The 27617-nt window shown below is 39.4% G+C and overlaps 1 protein-coding gene across 5 annotated transcripts in view; it reads left to right on the forward strand.

Annotated features, from left to right (window-relative positions):
* The window catches only part of LOC110840107 (rhomboid-5), a 262804-nt gene that overhangs the window by 90048 nt on the left and 145139 nt on the right, over positions 1–27617 (forward strand). For 4 of the 5 annotated variants that reach the window (XM_087349830.1, XM_087349829.1, XM_087349826.1 and 1 more), the window contains exon 3: positions 15151–15338. The gene's annotated coding sequence lies outside the window, so the exon portion shown is untranslated. The remainder of the gene's footprint in view (positions 1–15150; positions 15339–27617) is intronic. The other variant, XM_087349828.1, reaches the window with a different exon arrangement.

The raw sequence follows: 27617 nt of genomic DNA on the forward strand, positions 1-27617 counted from the left end.
ATTTTGTACGGATTTGGTTTTTGAACGTGTCTTGGTGAACGAATACAAAAGATCACGTCTTTGCGCTGATACAGCATCAGTTGACAGAAAATATCTGTGTATACTCTACTGCAACATTTTATTGTTAACTTCCTCATGGCTCTACATCAACTAAACACGTACTTTCATGATTACTGAATAATTATTCAGCTAGTGAAAAGATTATTTGGTATTCTGGAAGCTGAATTGTCATCAAAGTTTTAATAAAATCCCGTCTTTGTCTCTTATTCTAAAGCTAATTCATTTCAGTTCACGTCATCACAACAGACTTCTCTAATGCGGATTTTAGTTTTACTTCTTATCTTCCTGAAATTGGTGTACCAGCAGTGCAAAGTGACAAACGCAAAGCCTGACTCTCGCTATTTCTGGCATCCGAGAAAACCGAGTCTACGAATAATGAAAGCCAGCGGTACGCTGTTTCACGGCGTTGTCATTTCAGTATGAAATTTTTAAGACCCAAGCAAGTGGACTCTGCTGTCATTTACGCAACTTCTCTGACTTGTCACCTGGTTGTAGTTGACCAACGATTGACATGTCCTTTAAAGCAACTGTAAGTCTACATTCAGCTATCAGCTCAAAATCGATGGTCACTTTTGAAAGGAACTTAACCCTTTGAAGCCAAAGTTAACCTAAATATTATTTCAAAGTTCAGTCCCTACCGCAAAGAAAACAACGATTCTCCATTACAGAGACGCTGTCATTAACTTAAATTATTATAGTTTCGGGTAACTGATTGATTAATGAGCAACGAATTGGAAATGATGTGGAGGGAATCAGTTCTTTCTGTGTGCAAGGTTTTCCGGGTCGAGATTTTTAGCTGGGACTTCCCATGTGTTTGCTGATAATTCTAAGATGGGTTAAGTGAGATGAAGTTTATGGATTTTCATAAAGGAAGTAAGTTAATTTAATTAAATAAATGTCTTTCGACTCCATTTATGTTTCTTGTGTTCCTATCGGGCCCTACGTGTTCGTCTGTCTGGGTAACTTTGCTGTGTAACGTTTGTCGTGAAATTTTTGGTAAATCTACGATTTATATGCACAGCTGGATGTTCCGTAAGGGGAAATAACATGTTCTCTGCTCCGAACGTTATAAATCTTTTCCGCGTTTAGAATATCCTTACAGCGAACAACAAAGCCAAACGTCTTGACTGAATTAATTCGCACTTTTTTCCGGAATAATACTGGTATTACTTTGTCACACATGCCACCATATCTGACGGCTGATTCGTAATGCTCAGCTCTCTTATGAGCGAACAGTAGTAAAGCAGCAATTATGTGTGGTTAAAGACCGTGGAATGAATCGTTATCCAGTGTGTGTTCGACGCACTCTTCAATGGTAGAATTAGGTCTGTGGCAAATACCAAATTGGTACCCAAATCAAATGCCACGTTGATCTCCATGCCTCTCATTCAGCCCTTCCAGTTGCTAATTAGAAAATTCCACCTAAAGTAGCTTCCCGTATCAACATGAAAATGTTTATTAAATTTAAATTATTCCAACATTCAAAATTGTTGTAGCAGCAAATTAAAATGTATGCCCCCCTCCCTTCCAGTTAAAAAAGTTCTGTTCACTCGCTCTTCTTTGTCTTTAAAGGATTAAACATACTTGAATGTTTTTCTCATGGTTATTTTGATTACTGAAAATGAACTGATGGCTATGAGAATTATATTTATCACTTAATATCTCTTATATTTTAAATTGTATGCTGATGGGAATAAGACCTTTCCTCAGTTGTAGAATTTAATTTTTTTCGGTTTTAAATGACCTAATCTAATGACCTCAATTTTCGTCATAAGTTTCTTTGTCCGGGTTTCTAAGTAATTCTGGAAGATTCCTGTTTCCCTTCAACTTTATTTCATTACGTTCAAAAACCCGATTGTTTTCTTTGGTTAGTCTTCTTGTTTAGATTCTTTACACCGGAGATTCAAGTTCTTTACGTCACACAAACATATTTGATAAGTCGTATGTGAGATTTTCATCTTCAGTGAATTAAAACTCAAAATACATTCCGTTGAACATAAAAAATACACTCCATATGGAGAAGGTTTGGAACCAAAACGAATTTGATATTTTATCATAAAGTTACCAAGTTCAAATATTGACCGGAGATTTGACCAAAGTTTTCTGAATCTTTCTACACGAATTGTTGGATGCTGTTATGAAACATACGAAGATCGACTATTAATTTGTCTCCCCATATCATATAATTCCTGCAGAGTTTACACGGCTGTTAAATTTGCCAGTCAGTAAGGGCTTTCGTGTCTTTTCATTTCATTCTGCAAACACCTATTCATGACAGTTGTATGTAATCATGCGATGCAAAGTAATTAAACTACTGGGTCGAACCAAGTGACCGTGCACTGTCTAAACACTGATATCATGGATTAGGACCCTTCTATAAATGTTTGTCGCGTGTTTCTGCGTTATTCTCTGAAGATAGACACCTTACGATTTTCAACTCCTCTATCTGAGAAGTCACACCACGTTTCTGAATAGAATTTGTGAGCTAAAGGTTTAAGCTGATCTGTAGCGCAAGACATAGAAGACTTTAGCTTTGTTTATAAAAGTTATGCCTAGTCCAATAGCTATGATAAATTTGACAACACCAACTGTCATTAAGTATAAAACCGGTCCCAATTTTTATAAATTTTTTACCCAATGGCGAATGTTGCTGTCAGGTTAGTAGTACGCTGCCAAACCTCTAAAATTAGTAGAATATAAACGGATGTAGATCACCGTATGGCTCGTTGAAGTTGACGGTAATGAATTTCATGTTGAATAGTGATAAAATTTACTGCACCATTATTTTTGCTGAAATTAGCTATTTTTCCGTTCCACGAGCGCCAGACAGCACCATAGGCTTAACCATAACCCTGTTTGCATTTCTTGCTACCAGAGTCGCCACCATCACGAATTAATTTCATATTTTTCGCATCACACGAAAGGTACATTTGTCGAATTAAGCATGACAGCCGTTGGTAATTATATAAGGAGTATATAGATGTTTTTATTATATAACATAATAGCGTTATAATAATAATAATATGTATGGTAATAAAGTGGTGTAGAATTATCAATTTAGCATCGTATGCTTTTATGTTGTAGTGTGTATTTTCTAGTTCCACGGAAATGGTGTATTCGGTTTAATTTCTAAAAATATAGGCAGACGTGTCACCTAATTTCTTGGAGTGTGCAGCTAAAGAAGAGAATGAAAAGCGACAGAAGGGAAAGATGTTATCGGAAATCATTGGTCCAAGGGAAAGCGATAGAGCCCCCCCCCCCACTGTCCCCCCCCCCCCGAGCCTCCCCCGTCTCTTCGAAAAATAAGGAAGAAGGGAATTTGTCCTCGTTTTCGTTTTATTCAGTTTCTCTTTTTATGCTCCGCACTTTCCGATATGGGCTAAGATGTAAGTCTCCCCCCCCACCCGGAAGAGAGGGTCATTGGAACAACCAACACGAAAGACGCGATAAGAGAAATCGGAAAACTAAAAGAGACAAAATGAAACAAGCTAAGAAAAGTGTTCGTGAAGATCTGCAAGGTTGTCCGCGCAGAGAAACTGCTCGTGACGTATTCAGTTGATTTGATTAACGACGCTCCTTTCACGTAATGAAGGCCTCTTGAGTGTTCTCACTCTGAACGCCGACTGTTGCTGGATTCATCTTAACATAACCTCAACGCGACTGGAAGCTGCGGAGAGATACACAACTGCGAGAACATGTCAGTTCCGATTGACTCCAAGTCATCACGGTGGTAAATAAATTGCAATGTAAAATAGTGTTGAGATGTTAAAATAATAACATAACTTTTATCTGTTCATCTGTTATCCTTGCTATATTCCGTTTCTATTTTATTGTTTCATTTTGGATTGGAACGTCGGTTTGCAGGTTTCTGTCGTGGGGAGGCAGAATGTCACGAAGTTTTGTGGCTGGCGCGTGATTTTAAGCTAGTTCACAGGATTTTGTGTTAAGCGCTGATTGAAGAAGGTGGATGTATGTATATTTCCACAACCAGCCGCTTTGCTTAGCCGTGTGTCGATTAGACTGAACCTAAATGCGTGATAACTGGCTCCATGTTGCCTCTCGACAGCCGCTGTGTCCAAGAAGCTAGGTCCTTCTTGAGAAGTTGGTAATTGCTAAGGTAAAGATGTTCCCTTCCTCTTATCGGACTCGAAATTTCTGTACTGTGAAGATGAATGTCTTCTGGGATATTGTGCCGTGTAGTCTGATGGAAATTTATTGAAGTTTCAGGGCTCTTACTGCCTCCTTCATCAGGGCGATGATGTAGGCAGTAAGGACTTCTGACACGCCATGCGTTTGTACCAGATTACATAGCGCAACATACCAGAAGAGTGTGATCTTCATGCAAAGAATTTTGATTATTTCGTGTTTACTCCGTTTCATCGGCGTGGAGTTTTTTTATTAATTTAGTGTTCTGTCTGACGACAGGTCCATATGAACAGGATCCTTCCATCCTTTTCTCGGATTGGGACCTGTTCATATACGTTCTTGGCAGATGATCCAGAAGTGGTTTGCCATTGCCTTCTTCTGTGTGTGAATGGAGTAATTGTTGGGATGCCACGGAGGAAAACTCCGTGTTGCCTAGACCACGGCCTTGCCCAACACAAGTTATAAATTCGGGCACCGCCGGGAATCGAACCCGAGACCCCAGGATTACAAGGCCAGCGTTCTAACCGCTACACTATTTTATTATTTAGTGTTCTGTCTTACGACAGGTCCATATGAACAGGATCCTTCCATCCTTTTCTCGGACTTGGACCTGTTCATATACGTTCTTGGCAGATGATCCAGAAGTGGTTTGCCATTGCCTTCTTCTGTGTGTGAATAGAGTAATTATTGGGATGCCACGGAGAAACCGGGGAAGCCCCCGGAGGAAAACTCCGTGTTGCCTAGACCACGGCCTTGCCCAACACAAGTTATCAATTCGGGCACCGCCGGCAATCGAACCCGAGACCCCAGGATTACAAGGCCAGCTTTCTAACCGCTAGACCACCGTGGCTATCGGCGTGGAGTATGATGTTATTATTTGTTATGGGATAATTAACAAAGGGAAACAATACCAATGTTGAAGCCCTGAAGGTTGAAACGCTGGAATATACCCACGAATCTACGCTGTTCCAATATTCGTTTATCCCGAGTACTTGTAGAATGTCTCATTTAGAATACCCAAAGTCTATTGATGAACTTCAGCTCCTAGAAGTACGAGTACAGTCTCGTAATGTGAAATACATAGACCATGGAGCTTTATGTTTTGAACTCGGCTGTTGACGTGTAATGACTACAAGAATCGCGGAGGCTGGGAGCATTGAACGGCCAGCAGCCTGGTGTGTGTGTGTACCATCCAGTCCAGTTTATTGATTTTACCAGAGACGGGATGGAACTACGAGCTGAAATGGGGTGAGAAGGGTAATGCAAGGGGGGGATGGAATATGGCACTGACTGCGCACTGGGGAGAGAAAGACACCATTTCGCCCTCTTTTCACTCCCCTGAGTAATCCTGGCAGAAGTCCAGTGTGTGCAAAGGACTATGACCGCCGTGTAGTCTGTACACGGATTCCCCAGGGTATGGACTCTCACCGGATGCTCCGAACAGGAAAGCTATGGATGTGTCTGACAGGTAGAATAGACTCTAAACCTTCGGCATCGCTATCGTAAATATAAGTAACACACGGTTTGTGATGTGGGTTAAACCGGGGCTCTTGAAGACAGACCTGTTGGGTGCAGTCTGCTGGATTCATATGGTCATTCGTTGCTTAATTCGCTTCGATAGTTCCATACTTATTTGAAGTCATTTAATTTCACAGACTTTATATCCTGTCGTTCCAAAGAGAATTATATCATGTGCCATACAAGTTTCTACTGTCAGTAGAAGGCGTACTTAATTTGGTACCAGAAAATGTTGACGTTCGCATTTTCCATTCTGTCCCTCAAATATGCCCAAAATTTAAGCACTTAAATCACTTTTACGCCTGAATATCAATGCTGCTTCAACATATTATTAAAATGTTCTTCTTCAGTTTTTGGGCGTTGCTTTACTATTATTATTAGAGAATAGACAACGGGGAAATCCAAGGATGCGAAGGAGTGACCGGTTTTAACACTTTGTAATTTTACAGATTTTTAAGTGGGCCAAGTTTTAACACCGGTCACAGTAATATTAAAAAATCTGTTTAAGGGAAATCAACTTAATTAGATTTGGAATCTAAACCGACTGAACGTTCTAATATGCATATGTGAAGTTATGAACTTGTATAGTTTTGTACCGCTACGGTGGTCTAGCGGTTAGAACGCTGGCCTTGTAATCCTGGGGTCTCGGATTCGATTCCCGGCGGTGCCAGAATTTATAACTTGTGTTGGGCAAGGCCGTGGTCTAGGCAACACGGAGTTTTCCTCCAGGGGCTTCCCCGGTTTCTTCGTGGCATCCCATTCACACACAGAAGAAGGCAATGGCAAACCACTTCTGGATCATCTGCCAAGATCGTATATGAACAGGTCCCAGTCCGAGAAAAAGGATGGAAGGATCCTGTTCATATGGACCTGTCGTCAGACAGAACACTAAATAATAATAAGATGAGGTGGTCTAGCGGTTAGAACGCTGGCCTTGTAATCCTGGGGTCTCGGGTTCGATTCCCGGCGGTGCCCGAATTTATAACTTGTGTTGGGCAAGGCCGTGGTCTAGGCAACACGGAGTTTTTCTCCGTGGCATCCCAACAATTACTCCATTCACACACAGAAGAAGGCAATGGCAAACCACTTCTGGATCATCTGCCAAGAACGTATATGAACAGGTCCCAGTCCGAGAAAAGGATGGAAGGATCCTGTTCATATGGACCTGTCGTCAGACAGAACACTAATAATAATAATAGTTTTGTGTAGTTTTACCGCGTTTTATATCGTCCGTTATTTATAAAGGCTTTATCATCAGCAGTATTTTTACATTTTATGAAACGTATTAACTCCATACTCTATAAATACATAATAATACCTTAATGGCCATGTAACTTTCTCTTTCTGAGCTTTATATAAGCCTATACAAGTACTCTCGTACTTGATATCGTTGTTCGGTAATTTAACCTTTGACAAATTGTCAAGATATTTCTGAAGTTCTACGTTGGTAAGTGTAAGAGGTTGAATGGAATTAGGGAAAAGTTTTTCGTTTTATGTCGTATGTTACTGTTTGTGCATTTTGAAGAAATGAGATAAACTTAAAATTCACATTTTGTATCTTATATGCGTCATGTTTGTGTTTGATTAAATATATTTATTTTGTACAGTCTATACACAAACGTTTGAAGTTTATTGGTGTTGTAAAAATTATATAATATTAAAACATTTTGTTGTGTAAAATATTATATTAGCGCTCTTAATCGTAAATACGATTTTACATTATATTGTTTAGCGCCTTTTATTAAAACGACATGTTTCGACGGGTAATACCGTCGTCTTCAGGTTTTTATCAATTTAAAATATTTTAAAAATATTAGATATTTAATGCAATATATTATAATGATTCATACATACACCAGACACAGATTCTCTTCATCAGCCGTCAGACGCACGTTACTCTACACAACACCTCTTGATAAATATAACGTCTGACTACAATAAGCAACTTACCATGAAAATGGAAAGCTACAAACAGAACTATGAATCATTATAATATATTGCATCAAATATCTAATAGTTTTTAAAATATTTTAAATTGATAAAAACCTGAAGACGACGGTATTACCCGTCGAAACATGTCGTTTTAATAAAAAGCGCTAAAAAATATAATGTAAAATCGTATTTACGATTAAGAGCGCTAATATAATATTTTACACAATAAAATGTTTTAATATTATATAATTTTTACAACACCAATAAACTTCAAACGTTTGTGTATAGACTGTACAAAATAAATATATTAAAATTCACAGTCCACAAAACTACTATAGGTTAAGACTTCCACCTCTGACCTCCTAAAGATTAAGTACTCCACAATATCGATCACTGGATCAATAAAGGCCTACTTACAAATGGTCTACTTTAAATACGAAGAGAATTAGGATCTTTCAGTCACTTAACTTTAGACATTAGAAGGAAATTACTGTTTGTACAGTGTAGAATACAAATATCAAATGCCTATGTTTACAGCAAATTTTATGTTGGTTTGTAGGTCTGTCTGTCAACTGTAGCCCAAATCGAAATTTATCCAATTTCAGAAAAAAAACATTTAATGGTACAAAACATTTTGTACCTGATGTAAAACGCTCATTCCGTTAAAATCACTTTGATTTCGGTCGTAGTAGAAAGACTTTACAAAAAAAACTGACTGTAGATGTCCATGGATATTTTAGAGCAGAGATGTGGATGTGCTGTGCTATATTGGGAATCCTCATTCGCAGATATCTGCTCTGGCGTTTGTGAACGGAAGTTGCAAGCAACTGTAACCCAAATGCCACGTCGAGCTTTCCCTACTGATATGTAGTTTTCCTAATGAAAGTTGAATCTGGTGAATATTGATTACTTCAAGTAGAGAATATTCCACTTCTGAGTAAACTTGTGTTCATATAGCCTACACGTTGATGTTGTGTGTGTTGATCGTAAAGTCACTCTTTCTATAGGACGCCAGACGTTTTATATTTATTTACTCTTTATTTAATGATGTTCTCACTAGCTCAGTCTATATAGCGTCGGATGATGGAATGATTAAAGGAATAAAAATTGGAAAGGATAAGGAACAAAGCAGCATTAACCAGATTTAAGGAATAATCCAGGCTTTTTCCTGGAGAGACTGAGGAAAACCACGAAATACTTCAGACAGGGTGAGATTTGTAAGCGGGACCTCCAGGATTCGAAATAGGAGTGCTAACAATTTGACAGCGACGTTTTTTTTTGACATTTTGGTGGTTTTATAGTTAACCTGTATTCAATATGAAATATTCTGAAGTTTCTAAAGTGTTGAAGCTGTAGGCGTATCACATCTCGAAATAGCCGCCAAAGGAATTTGTGTCCCGAAATTTATTAACCGTTTGCAGCCCAAATTCATGTAGGTAATATGTAAGAATTTAGTTCGTACAGCAGAGAAAATATTACTTTTAATCATTACAAAAATCAACTGGTTAATGCTGTTAATCGATGTTTATAGTGAGAATTATATGAATCCCATAAATATAAAATGAAGAATTATTGATCGTTGACGAAGGTGGGACGTGTAGTTGCCACTGGCTTTTAAAGGGTTATTTAATTGTACACTGTTTTCTTATGGTGTCTCTCAGTGCCAGCAAATTCTTTAAAACTTATATTTCTTCTTTTCTGTATATTCGTCTTCACCACGAAATACGTGTGCTACAAAAGAAGGAAAGGAAAATGAAGAAACAGGGACATCCAAGCAACAAAACCATGTAATTAATTCTTGCTGTTGGTGGTCTTTGTGTTGCGCCATATTCCTCGAAAATGTAGGTATACAGCCAAGGCACTACACGTCACAACAACCAAGAAGACATTCTGTCACCGTGAAAACTTCCAATCCTACACCATTCATTTGCCAGGGTCTGTGACGGAGTGTTCAGTAGTAATACACTGTTGATTTTGCTACTCGTCGTCGAGTTTAAAGAAGCATGTGACTGAATAACTGAGAATAAATGTTAGATATAACATGGTAACTTTTTACCAAAAAAATCTGAAAAGTAACCTTACGATAATCTAGTAGTTAAAACCATCAGCAGGAAAGATTTAAGCCGTCTTGAGGGTGTTCTAAGTCTTTCCTTCTAAATTTGTATTTTTTCTTTCTTTTCAGAATTTCTGAGTATGAAATTCGGATCACAGCATTGCATATATATATTGCTGGAATGTTTTACGTAACAATTTTTACGATCCTGTAATATTGACGTTATTGTGGGTCAGTCAACTTCCTGACAGACCGACATAGAAATGTAGCTTTGTAGGGTTCCGAAGGACGAACGTTCCTTTGAAACTACATGCACTGTTAAGAGAACTGTAGAATTAATAGTGTTTAGTGCACGATTCTGTTTGTAAGAGACAACGAACTGAACAGAGCTGCTGTTGGCAGCTCGTAGCCCACAGGCGGTGTTAGGGCGACCATGAGGGAAGGAACCTCAATGCACTACGTTGGTTGCTACATAATAAAAAAAGGCAAGGTCCACATATTGTAATTCGGAAGATTACTTTCAACGGGAAAAGGCTTCAGTTTCCATTAAAATTCTAATTACTGCCTGTCTCAATGGCCTCACAGTTTAAGGGCGAGGTTTTAGGTGGAGTAAACCCTGGATTGATGAATTGTTCCTTAATACCACTAATATGAGGGATTTACCACAGGATAGCAACCCCTCCCGCTCCCAATAAACACAAAACACGAAACAAAAATTCTGAAAATGTATTACCTTAATTGAGTTCACTTAGGAAATTTAAAAAATAAAAACGTTTGAATGGGAATCAGTTGAAATTAAGTCACACCCATTACTTCGATATTGCAGTACAGCTGTAAATCGGACAATGTCTGCACTGCTTATGTGGGCGTGTGACTGTGAAATTAAACCTCTCGAGTTGAGGCAAGAGCAGACATTGAGGGTTTCTGCGAATAAAGTGTTGAGCATAATGTTCGAACTTAATAGAACGAGTTAACAGGACGATGGAGACAGTTATATAATGGGTATTGTGTGAAGTTATAGTCTGGCTTATTGTGGTTCTAGATAGGGACCTGTGACAGGATCTTTTGAATGTGTTAATGAACCTGTGGGTGTCATAAAATACGGGGAATTTACTGACCAACTGAGCGAATATTAGCTTCTCAAGAAGGACTGTGCCCAGTGGGAAGACGTGTGTTGAAGACTGTAAGTGCTATTGATTTAGAAAAAGAATTATTGTAACCTAGAGGTCAGTGTGATATTTATTGCGTGTGTCCAATGCTAACACATATCATGTCTTGAATAGTATATGAATAATTGAACCCCACATAAGAGATTTGAGATCTTCACGGTAAAGATAGTGAATAATGAAGATTTCTGTCTTCTGGGTTATTGCGCTGTGTAGTCTGGTCGATGTTAACCAACGTTTCAGAGGTCATACTGCCTCCGTCATCAGGGCGATGAATATTCATCGCCCTGATGACGGAGGCAGTATGACCTCTGAAACGTTGGTTAACATCGACCAGACTACACAGCGCAATAACCCAGAAGACAGAAATCTTCATATTCACCGCTGTGAGAACCTCAAGTCTTACATAGTGAATAATGTTGGTCTTGTGATACCATGTGATCTGTAGGTAGGTACCAACGTTTCGTAGGAGGATACTGTCGCCGTCAGTCCAGAAGAACAGTATCTGTCGTCTTCTTCGCCGTGAGAATTTCAGCCATCACAAAATCACACCTGCTCGATATGTTATAATTTAGAACTCAGTACTAAATTTAATATGACACTATTCATTTGTTACTGGCATGAATTGTGGACGAACAGGTAGAACTATCTCCTCCATCATGAGCTCTGCGCACAGTCTTTCCTCCAAATTTCGACCCTACTGTAGCTCGGTGTTGCTCGCAGCTGCTGCGCGTTGCTGTGTATTGAACCGAACGCTGGCCAACGGACTGCCTGCCGGGGTCGTCGTTCTAGTTAGTGGCGTGTCAGGGCAGCCTCGAGGTGACATATTTGTATCATATTCTTGCTTTATTGGACATGGGATTGTACTTCTTTGTGGTGTGGGATAAGCTTGATAAATCGCCAGCTGGACTGACAGAGGCGGCAGAATGTCCCCGTCACTCGCGGACCTGCAGAATAAATCCGCCAAATAACGCGGTAAGATCAGGACAAAATCGCATTATATCTTCTTTCTTTGCTCCTTTATTTATTTTTTTGTATCTCGTTCTTTGTGTCTTTCTTTACAGCGTTTGGGCAGGGAGACGCGATCAATCCGTTATGTGAACGTTTTAAATTACCGAAGAAAAGAAAAGATCTCGAGGCAGTAACAGATAATTAGACGAAAATGTTAATATTTTGATTTAGTTACAGGAACCGACGAATATTTCTATGAAGCATCCCGTTATTTATTTCTCGTCGAACATGGGCGTTTAGTGACAGTTCCGTCATAACGCGAGTTTCTCGTATAATCCGAGATTTAGCTAAGTTCGAAATTATCATTCTAAAGAAAAATATTTATTTTTATAAGTTATAACAAAAGTATTTAATTCGAAGCTGCACATGTATAACTGTTCTTGTAAGATCCTAAAGAAATTTTGTTCGTTTTCTAGAAGTTCCTATATTTCCACTCCAAACGAGAAGGTGAATGAGATTGAAGTTCTCGTGGCTTGCGAGTATGAAGATGGCTGTCTTATGGGTCATTGATCCTTGTCTTGTAGAAGTTTACCGACGTTTCAGAGGTCCTTGCTGCGATGAGTACCAGAAGTATGACGATGCGTCATATTTGTCTTTTGGTTAACATTCAGCCAGTTCTAGGTAGACTGGAGAGCTTTTCTTGGAGTAAGACATTAGAAACAAACACAAAAGAATTTAGAACAAAGATGAGAGGAGATGTGGGCTTTGGGCTTAAGCGTAATCTTGTTTTCTCTTTTTGCCCGTTCCTTATGCACAAAATCCTGGAACGCAGCAAAGCGTTGGCCGTTAGTATGTAAATTCTACCAGAATGCATACTAACAAGAACGGTAATGAGTTTGGTTGGAATGTATTTTTGCATACCGTGCTTCTGAACAAGAACACAGAGTAAAAGAAGTTGCAAGTTAATCAGTAACGGGAAAAAATATCTCGGAACAAAGAGAACGAAAGTATTAAATATTAACCCACCTCTTGTGTTAGTCTTCGAGATATCCGTAAGAACCGTTGAAGAAACGGGGTGTGTTATATCGGGCAGTTCCATCATCCTACAGCGTTTGAGAAAAAAATGAACATGTCGTTGGCATTCTTTACGTTTTACAATATCGTAAGACTTGTCAGGGACTATTTTACTCTTTTTTTATATAAACACCGGATATTTACGTAACTCTTATGTTGATAGATTTTTAGTGAAATCGTCTTATCAGATATGATACTGTTCAACTGATTACATTGTATTTTTAAGGAAATAATCGCTGTTTGCATGCAGATAGGACGCAAACGTCTAGGCTTCAAAGGGTTAATTTTCATGCGAAATGTTCGCATTGTAGGCTTTATAGTACCCCAACAATGAACGGTGTAACTAAGCAGGTTACCTCAAGTGGTAAATCTACTGTCGTGTAGTTGGAAATTCCTTGGGTCGGTTCTCGGAAAGTGCATCGGTTATGTAGGATTTGAGGTTCTCACGACTCAAAAATGTATGGGCCTCATCTTGTTTTTTGCAGAACCATGTTGAGTCTCTTGTCATCGTGGCATTCTCTTCCTCAAGTTGCGGATGTAGAAAGCCTCCAGATATGAATTTACCAGTGTAAAATGATTATGGAATAAAGAGTCGCGAACAGCCGACAACGGGTGGTCACCTAAGTTACGGATTGGGCTGGGGCTAACAACACATTACTGTGTACGATTTGAGGTTTTCACAGCGGTGAGTATGAAGATTTCTGTCTTCTGGGTTGTTGCGCTGTGTAGTCTGGTCGATGTTAACCAACGTTTCAGAGGTCATACTGCCTCCGTCATCAGGGCGATGAAGATTTCCGTCTTCTGGGTTGTTGCGCTGTGTAGTCTGGTTGATGTTAACCAACGTTTCAGAGGTCATACTTACATACTGCCACAGTCATCAGGGCGATTCATCGCCCTGATGACGGAAGCAGACTAGACTACACGGCGCAACAACCCAGAAGACAGAAATCCTCAAACTTTTTACTGTATAAATCAGCGTATTCAGCGTTGTTTGTCTGGGTCGTGACGTCGTGTAGATTCGGAGATAGATATCAGTGTTTCGAAGCAACATACTTCTCCACCTTCAGGGATGAATACAGTACGTTTCCCCGAAACGTTGGTATCTGTCGACGAATTTACATGGAATCACAACCCAGAGCAACAACATCGCCATATTTAAAGCCGTGAAAACCATAAACACTGCTCACAAATAACAAGAAAATCTTGAGTTAGTAGTCAGTTTTGTGGTATTATAAGAACTTGTTTTGTGATTATATTTTTTCTTATTCTTACTATGAATTTAAGTAAACAGCGTGGATAGAGGCGCAGTCGACGGAAAGCGGCGACGAAAATACTTTGAAATAATAAAGCATCCCCTGTTCTCGTGTTGAACGCGAACTTATTAAAAGATGGAGCGATCTCATCCAAGATTGCATTGAGTACGAATTCCATCATCTTATGAATAGCGTTCTGTTTACTCGGAACACTATTACTTTCTGTTTTCTTTGTGTGCACACGCCTCTGAAAATGCAAATAAATAGCCCTTTGAAACTAAAATGGAGTGTAATTAAATACCTTAAATGTCATAAAAGTGAGTTGCTTTTATTGGAATTCTTCCTCGCGTAGAAACAGTTTCTTTAGTTTTATACGTTCGCTCCTCTGTTAGACGATGGTGAATTCGCCTGCTGGTCTTAACATATAGGAGGATTCCCCACCGTCACATTGATTAAAAATTTATAAAACAGCTGTATAGAGTGATACATACATGTGTTTCTCTTCCAAGAAAATTTCAACCAATTTTTGTGATTTTTCGCTTAGTCCATTTGAGCTCATGCAGTCGCAGTGTTGGCCAAAACCAAATAATTCTATGTGATACAGTCCTTGTTGATAAGCTAATAGTCGTTCAGCTGGTGAAGAAATTCTTCGTTGTTTATGGAACCCCAAGGCCCTTTACTGTGTTTACAAGAATTTGCTACACACTCACAATCTATGTATTCCTTGAAGATACATTTTTATGTTATATTCCTGCGTATATGTCTTCTGAAGGGCGTCTTGTTTTCAGGTTGTCCAACGTTTTGTATGCATTTCAGGTCTACTATATGCCGTGCCTGTCTCATCCAGTTATTTGAACACCCTTCAAGTAATTCCCCAAAATTTAATCTGCCTTTGATTTATTTATGACTTAAATACCCACAGGGCCCATTTTATCACCTCATTTAAATATCTGTTTTGAAATACCTCTAAATGTTTGGTCATACTTTTATGTTTCAGTGTGACGGCGTTGGGATTCCCGTTGTCATGGCAGCGAGAGGGTCGCTCCTGCCGTGAGATGGCGTAGTGACGAGTGACGTCACTCGGACTGGGGGTCACGTGACACACGTGACGGTAGAGGAAGTGGGCTGGAGCCGTGGTGGCGCTGTTTCCTGGAGAACGGCTTACCACACCGCTATCCGGTACAGGTAAATTCGCGATTTCTGTTTACCTAGAAAAATTGTTGAGATTCTTGGAGAATGTCTGACGTCATTGTATCGAAAGCTCGAAATCGTATTTTTCAACACAACATGATTACATGTGCATTTCTGCGTTCCATCCCTCCTGCCCCTCAAGTATAGAAGTTGTGAGAAGTAAGTATTTGGTTGAAAAATGTGTGGATTTTTTTCTGATAGTGTCTAGATTTACGTGGGGCCAAAGATAGGCCCAGGCAGGCAGTAGGCGGCAAATGGGATATGACGATTCTGATTTGGGGGGGGGGGGGCAGTGGCTTAAAGAAAACAGTGCATTCACCCTGGATATGGCAACTTCAGTGTTTGCAAAAACGGATAACTTGAAGAATTTGTCGCGGTTCATTAAACTCCATCCGTAGAAACCTAAGAACAAGAATATGGTGATCTTTAGCCGTTTTGGCGAGTCTTTGGCAAAATTTGATGCACACGCCATTCCGAAATCGCAGGAGGGTCGGTGTAATGCACTACCAAAACGCCCGTAACTAAGAAACAAATGCTAATTCGATGATACCGGCTGGCACACTGATTCACTATGAATGTAGGCCGCACCCCCTAGCGGCAGAAGCTCGTACTACATCCGGTTCGCCCTCTATTGACACAGTCTTGAAACTTTCCGATCGCACCTCGTATAACTGTTTCGTCCACTGTTGATTCTTACTATGTCCAGACATTGTCGTTATCATTTCGTTTTCAAACATCATCTTCGTGTCGTTTTAAACGGCCTTGTAAGACAAGAGGTAAAATTATAGGTCTTTATCAGTCTATTGAACTGTGATAAGGCAAACAGCACAAAGTGTATTTTAAATAATGGTTACTTTATAAACTTCTGGTTAGTCGTTGAATTTTAGGACTCAGTTTTTTTAATAGAGTTTTAGTTGAGTTATAGGGTATCTGTAAGCAGAATTTGCGACGTGCTTTAAATGACTGCTGTGTAAAGTTTTGCATATCGATTCACACACGCTGTCTGCGGAACTATACTTTGGCCAGTTCCCATTCCCACGATCTGCGTTACCGCACATTCAGAATTAGGGGTGGAGGTATGTCTGTGGTTCCATAAAGCTTTAAATTAATTTAATGCGAATTTTGATCATTGAGCGTGACCCATGTCACCTTCCCCATAATTTTGTGGTGGTTAGTATCCCGAACAGCAGAAACAGCTCAGACCATCAGACACTGTCGCGTCGCACGGGAATCCTGGCATTAATCCCAGTCCAGTTCGTGTGGGACTTTGTGGGAGGGGGGGAGGCACACAGTGACGCCGAGGTAGACGTTCCTCTTAGTACTTTGGGGTTAACTTTGCCAGTCATCATTCCACCGACGCTCAGTACGTAGGCTACGCATTATCCGTTCTGGGTTTTGCTACTGTAACCAACTCTTAATTCGTCAGTGGCAGGGTAAAAGGGTATTATTATTGTTATTATTAAGTGTTCTGTCTTACGACAGGTCCATTGCTCTGCCCAAAAAGAGCTCTCCAGTTGTCCCTATTCTCGGCTTCTCGCTTTAATTCCTGGAACGTCATCTTCTTTCCTTGTTTAAGGTCGTCGGTTAGCTGTATCAATCTTCTTCCTAGTCCTCTCTTTCCTTCAACCTGGCCTTCGATGATATCACTCAGTAACCCATTCCTTCTCATAACATGTCCCAGCCAGTTAGCTTTCCTTCGTGTAATCGCCTGCAGAATGTTTCTTTGCTCGTTGACTCTCCTCAATATGTCTTCGTTGGTCACTCGATCCGTCCACCTGATCTTCTCTATTCTTCTCCAACACCACATTTCAAAACTCTCCAGGTATTTCTGTTCCTTCTTCCTGAGTGTCCAAGTCTCTGCTCCATACGTAACACTTCACTAGTTTCTCCTTCATCTCCAAGCCCAACTTGCTAGTGAGAAGTATCCTCTTCTTGACGAAAGCTGCCTTGGCCATGGCTATCCTTGCTTTTACTTCCTTGGTGCATAGGGCGTCCGTCGTGACTATGCTTCCCAAGTACTTGAAATGCTCCACATTCTCCATCTGTTGGTTTCCAATTACAACGTTCAATGGTTCTGCTCTCGGTGCTATCCTTATTACCTTTGATTTTTCAATGTTGATTTCCATTCCATACTCTCTACATACATTAAAAATTACAAGTGTGATAGTTACATTATACCCTTTATATTATATTAATTGTAATTTATTAAAATCACTATTTCAGCCTTAAGCTCAAGTGTAAATCATTTAATCATGTTTATGTATATTTTAAGTCAGTAAACACTATTTTTAAACTTTCCTGAGCTTTTTATTCTGGTAGCAGCGTATTTTATCATCACGTTTTTGTCTCTCAATCAGCTAAAGCTAGACTGAAAAGTTCTGTCATCCACTGAGGCCTTTTCTGCTGTGTTTGTGATAACATTGATAGGCTTGTTATGATTGTTAACCCTTTCGAAGGTACAAACGATTTATATCGATTTGAAACCGCAATCGTGCATTGTACGTGACATATGGAATGAGACATCGGCTGAATTCTGTTTTAGGTTTAAATTAACTGCTCGAAATGCATTACGATGAAAAAATGGGAACAAAATTAGGTTGTTTTGTTAAGAATAAGTCAGCACTGAAGTGTTTAAGATTTTATTTGTGTGGGGTAGTTGTCTTGCTGTACATTTTTATTCAGACGTGCATGTTAAAGATTAAGAAATTCGGAATCCACTGTGTTACTTCTTCAAGGTGGAGTAATAATGCTCCACTCACAGCTAGACTACGTTCCCCAGTGCAAAGTTCTGAGGCCATCTTCATGTGTTGTGAGAGGATGCTTTTTAGCCAGAAATAGTACAACAGGTCGTTTTGAGTCGGCAATTTAATTGTTTATGTAGAAATACCGCAAGGAATTTGTACAATACACGGGGAAGGAATGAGAGAGAGAATAAAGATTAAGCAGAACCTCCGAGAGGAAGTTACAGGCTTCATTAAAACTTTTTCGAATCCAAATTTACCTCCGCGCTTCTTAGAAGCGTATACACTCGTTCGACTAAATGGCCGATAGTGTGCAGCGCCGAACCATCAAATGACATTTAACTCTTTACGCTGTCTGTAGACACGCGTTTATTGCGAGATTAATTACGGATTGACAGTGACCTGATGTAGTACCATGTCGCTCGCCATCAGATAATGTTGCCGACCTAATCTTCTGGTTTTCCTTTGTGTGTCCAACAGTCTTTCTAATGAAGATTTCTGTCTTCTGGGTTGTTGCGCTGTGTAGTCTGGTCGATGTTTACCAACGTTTCAGAGGTCATACTGCCTCCATCATCAGGGCTATGAAGATTTCTGTCTTCTGCGTTGTTGCGCTGTGTAGTCTGGTCGATGTTAACCAACGTTTCAGAGGTCATACTGCCTCCGTCATCAGGGCGATGAAGATTTCTGTCTTCTGGGTTGTTGCGCTGTGTAGTCTGGTAGATGTTAACCAACGTTTCAGAGGTCATACTGCCTCCGTCATCAGGGCGATGAGTATGAAGGTTTCTGTCTTCTGGGTTGTTGCGCTGTGTAGTCTGGTCGATGTTAACCAACGTTTCTGAGGTCATACTGCCTCCATCATCAGGGCGATGAAGGTTTCTATCTTCTGGGTTGTTGCGCTGTGTAGTCTGGTCGATGTTAACCAACGTTTCAGAGGTCATACTGCCTCCGTCATCAGGGCGATGAAGATTTCTGTCTTCTGGGTTGTTGCGCTGTGTAGTCTGGTAGATGTTAACCAACGTTTCAGAGGTCATACTGCCTCCATCATCAGGGCGATGAAGGTTTCTATCTTCTGGGTTGTTGCGCTGTGTAGTCTGGTCGATGTTAACCAACGTTTCAGAGGTCATACTGCCTCCGTCATCAGGGCGATGAAGATTTCTGTCTTCTGGGTTGTTGCGCTGTGTAGTCTGGTAGATGTTAACCAACGTTTCAGAGGTCATACTGCCTCCGTCATCAGGGCGATGAGTATGAAGGTTTCTGTCTTCTGGGTTGTTGCGCTGTGTAGTCTGGTCGATGTTAACCAACGTTTCTGAGGTCATACTGCCTCCATCATCAGGGCGATGAAGGTTTCTATCTTCTGGGTTGTTGCGCTGTGTAGTCTGGTCGATGTTAACCAACGTTTCAGAGGTCATACTGCCTCCGTCATCAGGGCGATGAAGATTTCTGTCTTCTGGGTTGTTGCGCTGTGTAGTCTGGTAGATGTTAACCAACGTTTCAGAGGTCATACTGCCTCCATCATCAGGGCGATGAAGGTTTCTATCTTCTGGGTTGTTGCGCTGTGTAGTCTGGTCGATGTTAACCAACGTTTCAGAGGTCATACTGCCTCCGTCATCAGGGCGATGAAGATTTCTGTCTTCTGGGTTGTTGCGCTGTGTAGTCTGGTCGATGTTAACCAACGTTTCAGAGGTCATACTGCCTCCGTCATCAGGGCGATGAAGGTTTCTATCTTCTGGGTTGTTGCGCTGTGTAGTCTGGTCGATGTTTACCAACGTTTCGGAGGTCATACTGCCTCCGTCATCAGGGCGATGAAGATTTCTGTCTTCTGGGTTGTTGCGCTGTGTAGTCTGGTCGATGTTAACCAACGTTTCTGAGGTCATACTGCCTCCGTCATCAGGGCGATTGAATCGACCATACTTCACAGCGCAACAACACAGAAGACAGAAATCTTCATTCGAAAGGCTGTTGGACCTTTGTGAAAACCTCAAATCTTACAGTCTTTCGAATCTCGTGTGTGTTTCCTAATTTAAATTGTTTGTTATGTTGATTAATGACTCTGCAGAGATCATATGTCACCCGTACTTTGATCGCTCTTGTTACCTGAATCGTGTTTCCTCTGAAAACATCACAATCAATGCCCTCGGACCTCGTTGATATTAATTATTCATTCTTCGGTTATCAATTATGTATAATGCAAGGGACAGGTGAGATATTCAATTTAGTATTCTAGTCGAAAATCTTGAACAGAAGAGACAACTAGGGACACCAAGTTATAGATGTGAGGATGATATTAAGACTCGTCTTAACGTAATATGTAGTTAGTTTCTTAATTGGATTTAACTGGCTCAGTACACGGCAACAAAAGGTGGGGAATTTGTTACAACCTGAACGACTATAAATTTTTCGAGGATGGTCGTAGTCTTAAGTGCATGCGTACCGGTTAATAAGAAATGTTATTGGCCTTCCTCTACAGAATTCCGAGAGGGAACATAATTCTTCTTCGAATTCCCTCGGTTATTTTGTTTTACGAGTGTTATAACTTCCTTTGTTTTGGACTGAATCCATAGTCTGTGTTTAAAAAAGTATAAAGAACTTAAAATATCACTTCGTTTGGAAGTATGTATCTTACTTTGTCTTTAGTCAATAAGAGGGGAGAAGCCTAATTTGGATAGTTCTACCATTCCACTTTATTTATCTTATATAATTGATGAATCTGGTTCAATAAATCGATAATCATCCAGGTTCTTCAACCTTCTAATCACCAAATGAATCAAGAAATTAATAGTACCAGCTGTGATATCAGTAGTGGACGTCAGTGTGAAGTAATGGATGTGTCCTCGACGCTGGGTATTTCGGTAACCATTGATAATTTGCAATTTAATCGTAAATACGAACGTTCAGTTTAAAGGAACTTTCATTGGACGAACTTATTCAGTCCATGGTCGCTTGTTTCCTCACCCACGTCCTAAAATATAAGTAGACTCCTATATATTTCTTTGTCATACACCACAGAAAGAAATCTACCGGGGCATGTCCAATGAATATGTTTATTTATTTTGATATTCGACAGCCGCGTTCCCATATCCACATTAATCCCGTAAAATATTAAGTTCGTCCAACGCGGATTCACGAAACGCGCCGATTTCGAGGAATGTATCCCCCGCGTTGGACGACGGTTTACTGTATAAGCCTGTGTATTATAACACTGCTCCCTTGTCAACTCTGTTGATAGTTCGAATCTGCCCTGACGTTGTGTCCGCTCAATAAATCGCTTTATTAATGTAAATTTCTCCTGCTCTAATATGAATGTACAGTAATTGCTGTGATCCAGGGTTTGGAAATTAGGGCCGTGGTAGAGGGTCCTATGTTTGAGCCCCTCAGCTATTAATTTGACGTAATCATTACAAGCCAGTGACATTTTGGATTTAGAAATGTGGGAAACTATGAAGTCGTAGTATTGCATCTTAAAGAAATGTTAGTTTGGCGTTTCTTAAACTCTTTGCTAGAGACAGGTTTTATACTACACTCGTATTTATTGTTTGTTAAGGTTCTTAATATTATTCTCCCATCTTCTCCTTGGTCTTCCAAGTGGTTTTTGTCCTTCTGCTTCCAAATACAAATTTTGTGTTTATTTTTCATCTCTTCCACATTATACAAACACCGACTGATGCTTTTTTGACGTGACTGTATATTATTTCCGACTTCGGAATTATTTTATATCTTGAACCGCGTTACCGAATTACGTATCATAATTATTACGTTGATATGTGATGAAACTACAGCAATATTCAACTTCAAACGTAGATCATATTAGTTTGACCGTGCGTAAACTTCTGTATCTACTGATTGTGTTTCTGAATGAAGTTGACGTTCGTGGCCGAGAGAACATCCAGCGGATTCAGGAGGATGTTTTGTCAGCCTCTTTATCTGTCCTGAGTCTGAGTCTTCACTATAATAAGCATTATCACGTGACTAGAATTGAATATTGGCAACAACACAGAAAATTCCCCGCCATAACTTACACCCGCCCTCTCTCCATTTGACAGTTCCGAAAATAGTAATAGCTTCCCGTTGGACAAAGTCGAGTTCGCGTCTTATATTCTGGAGCCTTCTGTGAGGTCTGCCTCTACTAGACTGAGTTTAAAACGAAATGGTAACTATCTGTGCGGCCTGATTTCATTGCCAATAACTCTACACTTTACCCATGGAATGGATTTATCGGTTTACTTATGATTCTCATAATACACACCGATTACTCCCTTAAACAGCACTGACTAGTTGATTTTTGTAATGGAGATTTATTGTAGGTCACTCTCAAGACCGTGTAGATTTATCTGCTTCCACGGGATTTGTCATGATTCTGTGTTTTTTTTCTACTCTACAGTTGGTCTCCATTTGTACGAAAAAAAGGATGTCCCAAAAATATATGCACACATATTAAGTGAATGAAATAAAGGCATTTTAATAAACTAAACTGTTACATATGTCATCATCGGCACTTAGTGAATTAGCTAATCTAGTGTAGGTGTTGAAAATGACCATTAGCTTCGTGGCATAGCTGACAGGGGTGAACAACTGACTCACAAGCATCCACCAAAGTTGATACCCTTTTTACATAATTTTGGGACAATCTGTATTCTCTACCTCTTAGTGTGCATGTCTTAGAGTTGTCATATCTTGAAAAAGCCTGTGGTAGATTGCTGTCTTGTGGGTTGTTGCGTCGGTAAACGTCTACAAGACTACACGGTGCTACAACCCAGAAGACAGCCATCGTCATACTCGGCGCCATGAGAACCTACACTCTCGCCAAGTATTTACTTACTTGTATTCCTCAGTACGTTGTATTTCGACCAGCCATTGGGATTGAAAAGTGCCTGTCCTAGTTTCTGCATACGGAAACAGAATATGACAAGTTCTGCCCTGTAATTGTCCGGGAACAAGTTTTAATAAACAATTAAAGAGTCACATATTCCGTGTTCCTATTCAGCTGTATCCGTCCACAGAAAAAACCCTCTTTAAATTTCAGTGGCGTGTTTCCGTACATAAATAATTTACGCTGTACGTCGCTTACATACGTTCCCCTATTCTCATGTTCGTGTTCAGTTACACAGCAGCGAAAGTTAAACTACGTATGTTATTGGAAAAAAAAAAGAAAAAGAAAAAAAGAATGTAACCCAAAAACAGTCACTTATTACAGTTCAAAAATTGACATCAAAAGCAGGTCCACTCCCGTGACTCTCCCAACCTCCCCCGTGATTCTAGTCAAGGTCACCCTTGTTACTAGGCCGCTGCTCACGCAAGTTGCGCAGAAGCTGTGCAAGTGCGAACATGGTGAATCCACGAGCAGAACGCGTGTACATTATCGAACGTTACTTCATATCGAAATTGTTTGCTCTGTTCGTGAGGCGTTTGGCAATGCGTACCAAATACTGTGATTGCTGTGGTTGTGATGTGATTTTACGTTGCGGGTGAGTCTAATTATACGCGCTTTCGCTGTCCGCGGTATTTCATATCAGGTTTTAATTAAATATCACGAGTAGCAGCAATGTCATATCCACGGCCACAGTGGAAGCTGTCGCGCGGGTCCACTTATTAATTAATTAATTCCCCACTATTTTAACTCCTGGGACTATGAATTGAGACCTCTTATGGTGTCTCCCTCGGTAAATTCATGGGCGTTTATTTTGTATGTTTCCTGATTTACGCTTTTTCGATATAAGCATGATTCGCAGCAACGCATTTATATGCTTCGCGTGGTTTTCTTTGCAAGCAAGGATTATTTCCTTACACAGCGTTAACAAGTTGATCTTTGTAAAAGTGAAGTGTGGTGGGGTTTTTTGCGGTACGGACTGAATTATTATTTATTATTTAGGCGAACTTCAACTTTAGCGCGTAGGACGGCCGTCTGCCTCCAGCAGTTACTCATTTTTTCATGTGTTTCTTCCGTGCTTTCATTTTACTCAGAAATATTTCATGCGCTTTTGACAAGCGCCGGTCGATAAGTCACAGTTGGACCTTACGTTACTGACGAAATGTAAGGCCAGGTCTTGGTTCCAGGACACAGTAGAACAGTTACAAATCAATATATTTAAAAAAAAAATATTGGTGAGGATTTGGTTTTCCGACCGTGGATGACAGAGTAATTTATTTCCTTTTATTTTCTGTGAGATGATAAAGTTGCGTCATATTGTGATAAATATATATTTGTTTAAATCTTGTCAGTCTAATCACAATAAAATTCCTATTAATATTAAAATATTACTATAATTAACATTTAAATATCTAAAATATATTAAATGATGTTCTCTATCGTGGTATGTTTCAAAATTAAATTATCAAATATATTATTTTATTTTCTATTTCTAATTTATTAATATTCATTAGTCTTTATATTATTTACTTTACAGGCTGATACAAAAACAACAACAAAACGTTCACCCACACAAAATCATGTTAAGCACGACGTACATATACAGAACAACTTCGAATACGATATTAAAATACAATAAAAATCTGGAAGAAAACATCATTTGAAATCTGATAAACATCTGACTAAAAGTTGCATTTAAGAAGTTATATGTAAGTTTATATAATTTTGTACACCTGAAGATGGTTCTTTTAGAACAGAAACATGTCGTGTAAAAAAAGTGATGATCTAATGTAAATCGAACATTTCGATAGAGAACATCATTTAATATATTTTAAATATTAGAATGTTAATTATAGTAATATTTTAATATTTAATAGGAATTTTATTGTGATTAGACTGACAAGATTTAAACAAATATTTATTTTCTGTGTTTTGAGTGTCTGAGGTGCGTAGTATAAAGCAAATTTGAAAAAGTGCACAGTACAGTGATTGTATACGACCCACATCCAAAACATAGGACGAAATGTTGAACTTATAAAATATGTTGATTAACGAATATAGCGTTTGACTTGTCTTCTGGGATGTTGCGCCGTGTATTTTTGGTAGAAGTTTGCCGACGTTGCAGAGGTGCTTGCTGCCTCCATCATCAAGGCGATGAGTAAGAACAGAATCAAGATTGCACGTACGTGTAAAGTTTTTATACGAAACATGAAGTCAGAAAAATTGTCTCTCGTAAAAGTGCTTGGTTAGAGACCATATGATCACCCTTTGAACAAACATGACATATGGACAGAAAATAGTTTACGAGGTTGAATGTTGAATTTCTGTTTGGAAAATGATTATGGTATGATGAACTCAGTAAATTGAAAAAGTTTTCCTCTCCATATTTTTCTACTCTACTTATTCTTATTCTTCTTCGTCTTCCTCTTGATAGGTTACAAGACGGCAAAGAACGCGAGTGTCAGTTGCTTCCATCCTCATGCCATTCCATCAGCGTTGTCTTTCCTTCCTGTACTTTTCCTGACTTCATACTTTACCATTTCTTTCTATTTCACTTTCCGTTCTTTTACACACACACAGAGAAACACGCGAAAGTTTGATAGGAGATTCAGAATTGAGGTATAAATATATCTTGCGTTTTCCTTCTTAGTGGTCTTACACTTTACTTTTCTGTTTCCCTTTGACATAAGCGAGTTTTATGAGAACCTTAGGACGAAAAAGTGCCTCAGAATAACAAATGTATGGTCCATGTATTTACACAATGTATCTTCAGAAATAGATGGGTTTTATGCCGGAGCTCAGGAGGCTAGACGCTGTCTGCTTGCCCCAGAGACCCGAGTGAAGTTCCAGGTGATTTCAAGTGACATTCGTTTTCGCCGAATTTGTATCGGAGCAGTTTTTTCTTCGAGTCATTATGTTTCCCGCGCTAATAATCATCCTGCCGTTGCTAATTCTAATTTATCTTTAGACTATACTAAATCATAGGAATCCAGTTAATTAAAGATATGTTCTGTTTGGAATACTAGACAGAGAACTTGCGGTGTACAGAAACCCCGTATTACTTATGTTCTTATTTACATTTCCAAGCCCCTTTCTTGTTGTTCATGCGTGTATAACAACTCATTCAGTGTATCATATGCATTCCAGACTTGTCCATTTGCCTATTATTTAGGCATACACAAACTGGTGTACTATCGTTCCGCGTACGGAGCTCACTGTACACCTTCAACTGTTCTCTTTTCAAGTTTTAAATTATTCGTTAGCGCCAGAGGTGGAAAACCCTGAGGGAGCTAAACTTACGAATTATTCATCGACTTCTCGGTTACCTCTCGTACATGTGAGTTCCTGAGGCTTGAAATATTTCCCGCTCTCTATTTTGCAATAGAAACTATTGGAGATGTTGTTCTCCTTCTTTAGAGTCATTTAAAATTACCGAGTTTATTCTGAGGTCTTTGTCTTCATATTACACGGATATTCTTAGAACCGAAAAACTTTACAATGGCATAAATGTGAACGCTTCTGACACTCACTCCATGCGGTTCACATGCACCTGACAACCACTCCGGAAAGTTTAGAAACTTCTTGACAACCACTTCAAAGTGTTCAGAAAGTTCCTACAAGTTGTAATAAGTATGTTAGTTATAAATCACATGTGCTAACCAATGAAGCATAATTAAAATAAGGATTGAGGGAATTATCTTATCAAAACTGAAGTTAGATTAATTGACTCAAATAAATCAATCTTTCATATTACACGAATATTCTTAAACCTGAAAAATGTTCAGATGTGAGTAAGTACCATAAATTTGAACGCTTTTCAGAGCCACTCAGTATTTTCCATAAGTTTATTAAAATTACCCCAAAGAGTTCAGAAATTTTCTAAAAGCAACAAACAGTTTGTTAGTTATAATCAAGCATTCGACGAATCAGAGTGAAATTAAATGATCATTCTTGAAGGTGATAAGTCAAGACAATTTTCGTAGAAAGTTTGCGAATAAAGTAATTCATTAACCCAAATATGTTAAGGTGTCCCGTAATTATATCTTTCTGGGGTACGTTTTATAATGGCTAATTGCTGAGTGAAAGTCGATGCCATCTAATTAAGACAAGCAACCTCCGTAGCCAATAAGGTGATTAATTTCTTTTTCCATTTTTGTTACATACCATCTACCTCCCATGCTTTCGTCCTTTCGTTCTACGTCACAGTTAATCTCTACGTTAGATCTCTCCATTCGCATTTTACAAATTTCATTTGCGTCATTTCAGTATGAATGTTTAAAGAAAAAAGAATCACGTTGTTCATTCTAAGTCCACAGAACATTGTTCTTCTTGAGACTCCGACAGTCGTTGGAGTAAGTCGTCTTTAATGGGATTCTAAAGTTTGCCACGGTGCCCTTATTCTGAACCAGATGCACCCCATCCATACCCACATACTCTTAACACCCTTTTATCATCCTACCTACTACTAGTTCTCCCAAGTGTTATTTAATTTTTAAACAATATTTTATTAAACGTCCTCACAGAATAAGAACCGCCACGGTGGTATAGCGCTGGCCTTGTAATCCTGGGGTCCCGGGTTCGATTCCCGGCGGTGCCCCAATTTATAACTTGTGTTGGGCAAGGCCGTGGTCTAGGCATCACGGAGTTTTCCTCCGGGGCTTCCCCGGT

Source organism: Zootermopsis nevadensis, unplaced genomic scaffold, assembly GCF_977971745.1.
Source record: "Zootermopsis nevadensis isolate Lab colony 2312 unplaced genomic scaffold, Znev_1.0 Znev_ptg000016l, whole genome shotgun sequence".
Lineage (NCBI taxonomy): Eukaryota > Metazoa > Arthropoda > Insecta > Blattodea > Termopsidae > Zootermopsis > Zootermopsis nevadensis.